We start from the raw sequence: 11147 nt of genomic DNA, 5'->3' as shown, positions 1-11147 counted from the left end.
ATTTCATATTAAATCTATAGTGTATGCAGAAAAGTTTTACGCAATAATTATAAAACTTAAACTTTTTGTTGTAGAAAAGGGAGCAGATTGCTGAAAACACAGTCTTCAGAAGTAGGTGCCATAGCTTTATTGGATGAGCACAAGAGGCTGTGAAGACATAAGTGCTTTTTGGTTTTATCTGAGTTACCATGGAAATGAGGCAGCGTTTGAGTCCATGTGATTTTCAATAAAGGTCCTTGCTTATTTGCCATTGTGTGACAAATACAGTTTAGATCTACTCTCCAGATTGTTCTTCATCTCTTTAGTTTTAGATGTAAGTTGTGCCGCTGCTTAGTATTGGCCAATGGTTGTATGATTCTGTGTTGCTATACCAACAGGCTACTGTTTAGACTTCTTTATCTGACGTGTCTGCTACTTTGCATCCTCTGGCCTAGATTTGCTCCTTTCTTCCCCTGGGCCCTAACACCATGCTTTAACCACATATTTCATTCTCTATCTCTTTGTATTTTGTGTAACGGATTTTTGGTTTTTAGGATACCACATGTTAAGTGAGATCATGCAAATAGACCTGCCATTCCTCTACCAGGTCTATTTTTAGATCCCTAAGTGATCTCCAAACCGCTTTCCAAAAGGAAAGTATTAGTTTGCTTTCTCACCAGCAGTGCAGAAGGGTTCCCTTTTCTCCACATCCACGCTAACATCTATAGCAGCGGTTTTAACCTATGAGTTGCAACCCACGGGAACTGTATTAAAGGGCCGCAACATTAGGAAGGTTGAGATCTCTGGTTTTGGGATTTTGTTATGTGGGCTACTCTTACTGGAGTTAGATGATATCTCAAAGTGGTTTTGATTTGCATTTCTCTGATGATTAAGGATGATGAGCTTTTTTTCATGTGTTTGTAGATCGTGCGTCTGTCTTCTTTAGAGAAGTTTCTCTTCAAGTCCCTTGCCCAACCTGAGATGGGATCACGTGTCCTTTTCTTGCTAATACGTTTGAGTTCTCTGTGGATTCTGGTTATCAAACCTTTGTCAGTGACATAACCTGCAAATATCTCCTCCCATTCTGAGAGCTGTCTGCTTGCTTTACTTATTGTGTTCTTGGCTGTGCAGAAGCTTTTTAGTTTGATTAGATCCAAGTAATGTATATTTGGTGTTGCTTCAATTGCCCGAGGGGTCCTCCTCATAAAGTATTCTCCCAGGCCAATTTCTTCAAATGTTTCCCCTGAGCTCTCTCCAAGAATCTTTATACTTTCAAGTCTTAAGTTTAAATCTTTTATCCAGTGAGAGTCTATTTTAGTTAATGGTGAAAGGTGTGGGTCCAGTTTCAGTCTTGTACAGGTCGCCAGCCAATTCACTCAGCACCATTTGTTAAATAGGGAATCTTTTCCCCACTGAATGTTTTTAATTGGCTTGTCAAAGATCAAATAACGGTAAGTAGCTGGGTTCCTCTCTTGGTTCTCTATTCTGTTCCATATGCCTACCTCTCTGTTTTTGTGCCAGTACCATGCTGTTTTGATCACTATAGATTTATATAGTATAGTCTGAGGTCTGGTAGCATGATTCCTCCTGATTTGTTTTTATTTCTGAATAATGTATTGGCTAATCAAGGTTTTTTCTGATTCCATATAAAATGAAGTATTATTTTTTCCATGTCTTTAAAGTATGACAGTGGTGCTTTAATAGGAATTACATTAAACTTGTATATTGCTTTGGGTAGTATGGGCATTTTAGCAATGCTGATTCTTCCCAGCCATGAGCATGGTATGTTTTTCCATTTATTAACATCTTTGGCTATTTCTTTTCTCAGAGTTTCATAGTTCTCTTTGTAGAAATCTTTCACGTCCTAATGTAGATTCCCAATTGTTTCATCTTCTTTGGCACTACTGTAAAAGGAGTAGAGTCCTTGACTGATTTTTCTGCTTGATTATTATTGGTATATATAAAAGCTACTGATCTGTGAGTATTGATTTCATATCCTGAGATGCTGCTGTAGTCCTTGATCACTTCTAAGAGTTTTGTAGTTGAGTCCCTGCGGTTTTCCAGGTATAAAATCATATCATCTGCGAAGAGTGAAAGTTTGATCTCCTCTGACCCTATTTGAATACCCTTGATCACTTTCTCTTGCCTGATTGCCATAGCTCAGCCTTCCATTTACAATGTTAAATAGCAGTGGAGACAATGGGCAACCTTGCCTGGTTCCTGATCTGAGTGTAAATGTTTTCAATTTTACTCTATTCAGTGTAATATTGGTTGTGGGTATGCTGTCAATGGCCTCTATCAGTTTAGGAAGTGTTCCTTCTATACCTATTTTCTTAAGTGTTCTGATCATGAAAGGATGCTGGAAATTATCAAAAGCTTTTTCTGCATTAATTGAGAGAATCATATGGTCTTTGTTTTTTATTTTGTTTATATGGTGTATTATATTTATAGATTTACATATGTTGAACCAACCTTGAGATCCTGGGATAAAACCAACTTGGTCCTGGTGTATAATTTATTTGATGTGTGCTGGATTCTGTTTGCTAGGATCTTATTGAATATTTTTGGATCTATATTCATTAAAGAAATTGGTCTATAGTTTTCTTTCTTTGTTGGGTCTTTTCCTGGTTTGGGGATCAGGGTGATATTTGCTTTGTAGAATGTGTTGGGGAATATTCATTCTGTTTCTATGTTTTGGAAAAGGTTATGTAATATGGGTACTAGTTCCTCTGTAAAGATTTGGGAGAATTCTGATATGAAACCATCTGGTCCTAGTCTTTTCTTTTTTGGGAGATTTCGTATAGTTGATGTTATTTCAGTACTTGATATGGGTCTATTCAACATTTTCAATTCTTTTTGGATGGGTTTAGGAAGGTGTTGTGTTTCCAGGTATTGGTCTAGTTCTTCCAGATTTTCATATTTCTGAGAATAAAGTTTTGAATGGTATTCATTAAGGATTTTTTTAATTTCTGAGGTGTGTGTTTTTATTTTGCCTTTATCATTTCTGATTGATAATAATTAGGGATTTTACTCTTCTGCTTCTAGTTAGGTTAGCCAAAGGTTTATCAATTTTAATAACCTTTTCAAAGAATTAACTTTTTGATTTATTCTTCTTTTGAATAATTATTTTGTTTTTAATTTCATTTAATTCTGCTCTAATTTTGGTTATTTCTTTTCTTCTGCAGGGTCTGGGGTTGGAATGTTCTTACTTTTCCACTTGCTTGAGATGTCCCATTAAGTTGTTGACTTCCACTCTTTCCATTCTCTTGAGGAAGTCTGGCAATGCTATAAATTTCCCTCTTAGGACTGCCTTTGCAGTATCCCATAGGTTCTGATAATTCATGTTTTCATTGTTTTTTTTTTTTCCAAAAATTTGCTAATTTCTTTATTAATCTCTTCAATGACCCAGCTATCATTCAGCTAAAGGTAACCTAGCTTCCAAGACTTTGTATGAGTCTGAAGATTCTTGTTGTTATTGAGTTCAACTCTAATTCTGTGATGGTCTGAGAAGATACAAGGAATAATTTCTATTCTTTTAACTTTGCTGAGGTTAGACTTGTGACCTAAGATGTGATCAGTTTTGGAGGATGTTCCATGAGCTGATGAGAAGAATGTGTATTCAGTTTTATTAGGATGAAATGTTCTGTAGATGTCTGTTAAGTCAAGTTGTTCTATGATCAGATTTAAGTCCAAAATGTCTTCACTTAGTTTAATCTTGGAGGATCTATCCAACACTGCCAAAAGGGTGATAAAATCTCCAACTATTATGGTGCTGGAAGATATCAAATTTTTTATGTCTGTTAGGGTATCCTTTAAATTGAGGAGCATTTATGGTTGGATGCATAAATGTTAATAATTGAGATCTCTTCATGTTGGGTGTTTCCCTTGACAAATACGAAGTGACCATTCTTATATTTCCTTACCATTACTGGTTTAAAGCCTATTGTATCTGCAAATAAAATTGCAACACCTGCTTTTTTCTGATTTCCATTTGCCTGAATTATAGATGACCATCCTTTCACTCTGAGTCTATGTTTATCTTTTAAAGTAAGGTAAGATTCTTGAATGCAGCAGATGTCTGGCCTGAGTTTTGGTATCTAGTCAGCCAACCTGTGTCTCTTTAGAAGGCAATTTAAGCCATTCACATTAATTGAGAGTAATGTTAAGCCAGATAGAGTTTTGGGTATTGAATTTTTCAAAAGTCCAGTGGACATTTTTAATCCTTTCACTACTATGGAAGTTGGAATTTGATCAAACATTTCTGAGTGAGTTTACTTTGGTGGTGAAGGACTGTGTTGTTCATTATGGAGGATAGGTCTGAGAATATCCTGAAGAGCTGGTTTAGTTGTGGCAAATTTCTTCAACATATGAATGTCATTAAAGTATTTAATTTCTCCATCATAGATGAAACTCAGTTTAGCTGTATACAGGATCCTGTGTTGAAAGTTATTTTGTTTAAGGAGATTAAAGGTCAATGACCACCTTCTTCTGGCTTGAAAGGTTTCAGCAGAGAGATCTACAGTCATTCTAATGTTCTTCCCCTTGTATGTTATGGTTTTCTTACGTCTCACAGCTTGCAGAATTTTCTCCTTCATATTAACCGTAGTGAAGTTAATTATAATGTGTCTATGAGAATTTTCATTTGGGTTGAGTCATGCCAGTGTTCTAAAACTGTCTGCTATCTGAATTTCAGAATCTCTTGGCATGTCTGGAAAATTCTCTTTAATTATTTCATGAAGCAAAGCATCTGTATCCTTCACAGCAACCTCATCACTTTCAGGTATTCCTATAAGGCGAATATTAGATCTCTTCGAATTATTGCAGAGCTCTCTGAGAGAATGATCCATTTTTGTTCTCCACCTTTTTTCCTCTTTGAGCATTTGGGAGAGTTCAAAAGCTTTGTCTTCAATGTCAGAGATCCTTTCTTCTGCCTGCTCCATTCTGTTACTGAGGGATTCTACTGTATTTTTTAGATCTTTGAGGGCTGCAAAATCTTGCTTCAATGTGTCAAAATCTTTGGTCATTTTGTCTTTAAATTTGTTGAATTCTTGAGACATCTTTTGAATTTCTGTTTTGAATTCTAATTCCATCATTTCCTCCATTCTGTTGATCTTATTTGCTATCCAAACTCTGAACTCGATTTCTGACATCTGAGCCATTTGTTTGTGAATGGGTTCTTGTGCTGTGTCTGCTTTATTGTTTCTTGGGGGAGTTGATCTACTCTGATTATTCATGTTACCAGAGTTTTTCCACTGATTCTGCCTCATGGTTGTTTTTCGGTGTAGGCTAGGTGGTCAGGTAATGTGAAATTGGATTGAGGTTTCCTGGAGTTGTGGTTAACCAGCCCTTTGTTAAGGATCTGGGAATGATGACAGCAGCTTTCTACCCTTTAGCTTTGCAAAGGACCTGTGTGGTATTACAGTCTGAGGCTTAGGAAACCTGCTTGGTATGGTGGAGTTAGGTGGCTCTGTCTTGTATTCAGCTGGTTCTTGTATGATCCTGGTGGATCAGTGACTCTGGTGAAGTCTTAGCTGTGAAGAAATATAAGCAATTAAGACATCCCACCTCCCAAGGACAACAACTGGAAGGGGAAAATCAACCCTTCCTGCTACTACACAACCAGGGTACCACCTGAGAGGGTCCTTGGATGATTGTTCCAGGTAAGGGGTTCTGAACCAATTGACTCAGTTAATACAAACTCTCAAGTGGGTGAGTTCAAAAGGTCTCCAGTAGCTAGCTGGCAGAAGTCTGCTGGCTGCTCAGATTTGGCTCGCTCCAGTGCTCTAGGGAGTAAGAAAGGCCCGCCGGGTAGCACAGTTGGACCAGGGGGCTGAGTCTTTCTCCACTTTGCTCCTTTTTCATGCCCAGTCACTGGTGAGCCCACTGGACTGCGGTCCTATTCCCTCCAATAAGCAGCAGTGCCAGGGCTTAGTGCCTGTCAGAGTCAAAGGAAGGTCAATGCCCCCATGGCCTGGCCACGGCCCTCTGCTACCAGCCAGCTGGTGGATCTGAGGCCTGCCTGCCACAGGTTTTTTTTTTTTTTATTAAATCATAGCTGTGTACATCAATGCGATCATGGGGCACCATACACTGTTTTTATAGACCATCTGACACATTTTCATAGCCTTCCCAGCATTTTCTTAGTTATTGTGTTAAGACATTGACAGTCTACATTTACTAAGATTCACATATACCCTTGTAAGATGCACTGCAGGTGTAATCCCACCAATCACCCTCCCTCTGCCCACCTTCCCACTACCTCCCCTCCCTTTCCCCTTTCCCCCTATTCCTGGTTATAACTGGGTTGTAGCTTTCCTGTGAAAACCATAAATTAGTTTCATAGTAGGGCTGAGTACATTGGATACTTTTTCTTCCATTCTTGAGATACTTTACTAAGAAGAATATGTTCCAGCTCCATCCATGTAAACATGAAAGAGGTAAAGTCTCCATATTTCTTTAAGGCTGCATTATATTCCATGGTGTACATATACCACAATTTATTAATCCATTCGTGGATTGATGGGCACTTGGGCTTTTTCCATGACTTAGCAATTATGAATCGGGCTGCAGTAAACATTCTGGTACAAATATCTTTGTTATGATGTGATTTTTGGTCTTCTGGGTATATGCCTAGTAGAGGAATTATAGGATTGAATGGCAGGTCTATTTTTAGATCTTTAAGTGTTCTCCAAACATCTTTCCAAAACATCTTTCTAATCCTACACTTCCCACCAGCAGTATAGAAGTGTTCTCTTTTCTCCACATCCACGCCAACATCTCTGGTCTTGGGATTTTGTGATATAGGCTAATCTTACTGGAGTTAGATGATATCTCAAAGTAGTTTTGATTTGCATTTCTCTGATGATTAAAGATGCTGAGCATTCTTTCACATGTCTGTAGGCGGTGAGCCTGTCTTCTTCAGAGAAGTTTCTCTTCAAGTCCCTTGCCCAACCTGCAATGGGATTTCTTGTTCTTTTCTTGCTTCTCTGTGGATTCTGGTTATTAAACCTTTGTCAGAGACATAACCTGCAAATATATTCTCCCATTCTGAGGGATGTTTGCTTGCTTTACTTACTGTGTTCTTGGCTGTGCAGAAGCTTTTTAGTTTGATCAGGTTTCAGTAGTGTATTTTTGAAGCTGCTTCAATTGCCCGGGGGGGGGTCCTCCTCATAAAATACTCACCCAGACCGATTTCTTCAAGGATTTTCCCTGCACTCTCTTCTAGTATTTTTATAGTTTCATGTCTTAAGTTTAAATCTCTAATCCAGTGAGAGTCTATCTTAGTTAATGGTGAAAGGTGTGGGTACAGTTTTAGTCTTCTACAGGTTACCAGCCAGTTCACCCAGCACCATTTGTTAAATAGGGAATCTTTTCCCCACTTTATCATTGGCTTGTCAAAGATCAAATAACGGTAAGTAGTCGGATTCACCTCTTGGTTCTCTATTCTGTTTCAGACATCTACTTCTCTGTTTTTGTGCCAGTACCATGCTGTTTTGATCACTATTGACTTATAGTATAGTCTGAGGTCTGGTAGCACGATTCCTCCTGCTTTGTTTTTATTTCTGAGCAATGTCTTGGCTATTCGAGGTTTTTTCTGATTCCATATAAAACGAAGTATTGTTTTTTCAAGATCTTTAAAGTATGACAGTGGAGCTTTAATAGGGATTGCATTAAAATTATATATTGCTTTGGGTAGTATGGACATTTTAACAATGTTGATTCTTCTCAGCCATGAGCATGGTATGTTTTTCCATTTGTTAACATTTTCAGCTATTTCTTTTCTTAGAGTTTCATAGTTCTCTTTATAGAGATCTTTCACTTCCTTTGTTAGATAAACTCCCAAATATTCCATCTTCTTTGGCACTTCTGTGAATGGAATAGAGTCCTTAACTGTTTTTTTTTTTTTTTTTTTAGTTTGACTATTGTTGGTATATATAAAGGCTACCGATTTATGAATGTTGATTTTGTAACCTGAGACACTGCTGTATTCCTTGATAACTTCCAAGAGTTTTGTAGTAGAAACCCTGGTGTTTTCCAGATATACAATCATATCATCTGTGAAGAGCAAAAGTATGATCTCTTCTGACCCTATATGGATACCCTTGATCACCTTTTCTTCCCTAATTGTGATGGCTAAAAGTTCCATTACAATGTTAAAGAGCAGTGGAGACAATGGGCAGCCTTGTCTGGTTCCTGATCTGAGTGGAAATGATTTCAATTTAACTCAATTCAATATGATATGGCTCTGGGTTTACTGTAGATGGCCTCTATCAGTTTAAGAAATGTCCCTTCTATACCAATTTTCTTAAGTGTTCTGATCATGAAGGGATGCTGTATATTATCAAAAGCTTTTTCTGCATCAATTGAGAGAATCATATGGTCTTTGTTTTTTAATTTGTTTATGTGCTGAATTATACTTAGAGATTTATGGATATTGAACCAGCCTTGAGACCCTGGGATAAAACCGACTTGGTCATGATGTATAATTTGTTTGATATGTTGCTGGATTCTGTTTGTTAGGACCTTGTTGAATATTTTTGCATCTGTATTCATTAGTGATATTGGTCTATAATTTTCTTTTCTTGTTGGGTCTTTCCCTGGTTTGGGGATCAGGGTGATGTTTGCTTCATAGAACGTGTTGGGTAGTCTTCCTTCTTTTCCTACATTTTGGAACAGGTTGAGTAATATAGGTACTAGTTCCTCTTTAATGGTTTGGTAGAATTCTGACGTGAAGCCATCTGGTCCCGGGCTTTTCTTTTTAGGGGGGTTTTATATTGTTGATGCTATTTCAGAACTTGATATGGACCTGTTCAGCATTTCCACTTGATTCTGGCTAAGTCTTGGAAGGTGACATGCTTCCAAGTATTGGTCAACTTCCTTCAGATTTTCATATTTCTCTGCCACGGGTTTTCAATAGCCACTGGCAAGTGTCCACTTGGGCTCAGTCTAATCCTGGGGGTACCGGAACAGCAAATGCTTTTCTCCCTCAGCCACCACTCCTTTGCCCCTGCTGCTGTGTAGCACCAGTATTCCTGTAGAGTGAGTTCTGGTTTCCTCTGGCAGTGCAAAGAGTTGGGGAGGTGTCTTTCCAAGATTAGATCCTGGAGGGATCACTCTATTGTTGCTGGATCTTTGTGGAAAGTGACACTGTACAGCTCCTCTTCCACTGCCAAAGCCAGGGAATTCTGGCTGTAGGAGCAGCTCCAGGAGTGGTGCACAAAGATCCAGCAGCAGGGTGGGGGACACTGCACGGGACTCTGGCAGTGTCCAGAGCCCGGTGACTTCAGCAAGGAGAACACCACTCGGCTCGTGGGTTGGGTGGGGGCCTGGCATGGAGGCAGGGTGGGCGGTGCATGGCTGGCGTGGGGCAGGGGCAGGGTGTGGCCCCCCGACTCCAGCAGACTCTGGTCAGGCAGGGCTCAGCATGGAAGCAGGAAGGGTGCCGGGGTCAGGGCTCGGGAGGTGCAGGGTGGCACGGAGACAGGGAGGGCACAGGGTCAGGGCTCCAGCTGACTCTGGCTGGGTCGCAGGCAGGGGCGCTTGGTCCAGTACACTGGGAGGGGTATGCTGCTCATGAGCCTCTTCCCTCAGTATCAGAAGGGGTTAGGGTTCTGGTTTATCAGGTGAGGGGGGAAGGGTGGACTAGAAGTTCAGAAAGGCAGGGAAAATGTTAGTTCAATTTTTCTGCCTGGTAGGAGTGTTCAGAGTCACCACAGGGTCCCTCTGGAGGAAGTAGTCCCCACTTCCTACAGCTCTCACCCATGGGGTGAGACAAAAGGTCCTCAGTTCACTACTCGCCTGTAGAAAACCTGAGTATTGCTTTCTTGGAGTCATAGCTTGCCTCAGCAGAGGTGGCCTGCAGTTATCTCACTTCTCTCTTGGCTTGGCCCCCCGGTCTTTAGCTTAATTGGGTACTTTCTGGTCCTCATCCTTCCCTCTGGACAGGAGCTTCTGTTGGAGTCTGCTTCCAGTCAGCCATCTTACTCCCTCCCTCTAGAGAATTTTAAATTACCTGTGTTGCTTACGTTTCATTTCTATGACACAGTGCTTCTTTGCAAATACCCAGGAGCAGGCATGATAACTCTCAATATGTGGAGCATGACTGTGTGTGAATGAAGTCTCAACCTGTCCCTCTCTGGAATCAAGGATGAGATCCAGGGTCTTATTAATAATCTTAATAATAAGATTAAGGACAGGTAGAGAATCTTGCTTTCCAAAAAGTCCCATGGGGAATGCCACAGACATCACTGAATCTGTGACACATGAAGTTTTCACTTCTCATTTTATGAAATAGTCTGAAAATATGACAATGAGTATTGAAACAAGAAAACCTAACTATGTATCAGAAAGCACTGTCCTAAGTAGCTCTCAACACCCTCTCTCTTTTCCTCTGTAGAATCACACTTAACTCGTTTTGTTTTCTCTTTAGATTTGTTTGAAGGAAGTCTAGACATGATCAGAAGAGCTGACGTTCATGCTTGCAGATGAACATTTTCCTGAAAATGCCAATTAGTCTTGCTAAATGTATAATTGATGAGCCAGATAAACCACAGCTCCTGTATTAGGACAAACATTGTCTTATTGAAACTGTCAAACGTCCCAGCTAGTCTACTTCAGTAATGGAGGAAAAAAATACTTGGAAAAAAGAATAAAAGAAAAAGAAAGAAGGAAGGAGAATGAATGAAAAGAAATGAAGAACAGGAGAGAAGTAGGACAGAACGAGAGGATAAGAGTGACAGTAGAATTGGTGTTGTTTGGCAGGGTGCTGTGGCCAGACCTATAAGTGAAGGATTTTTCAGGACTGGGCTGGTTGTGTCCCTGGAAATTGGGAGCTCCTTATCACCCTGAACAAAGCAATACCCTACCTCAGCCATATACAGGAATAGAAAGGGGAAAAAAAGAACAAAAGAAAGAAGGAAAAGAAAAATGAAAAATTCATCAGTGTGGACTTGCCAATACTGTCTTTCCAAAGGCTAAGGGTAGAAAGCCTTTCTTGACCATGATCTTATGACCTCCGTGAACTAGACCACGCCCATGACCTCCCACCCAGACCAATGCCATTTTCCCCCAGCACTCAGAGAAAAGCAAATGAAAATAAGGATAGGAAAATTAAAAATACAGTTATATCAGATAAAAAAAGAAGAAAAAAGAAAAAAGAAAAGGGGATA

The sequence above is a fragment of the Nycticebus coucang genome, chromosome X, assembly GCF_027406575.1.
Source record: "Nycticebus coucang isolate mNycCou1 chromosome X, mNycCou1.pri, whole genome shotgun sequence".
NCBI lineage: Eukaryota > Metazoa > Chordata > Mammalia > Primates > Lorisidae > Nycticebus > Nycticebus coucang.
The sequence above is the reverse complement of the archived record's forward strand: the minus strand, read 5'-3'. Positions refer to the sequence as shown.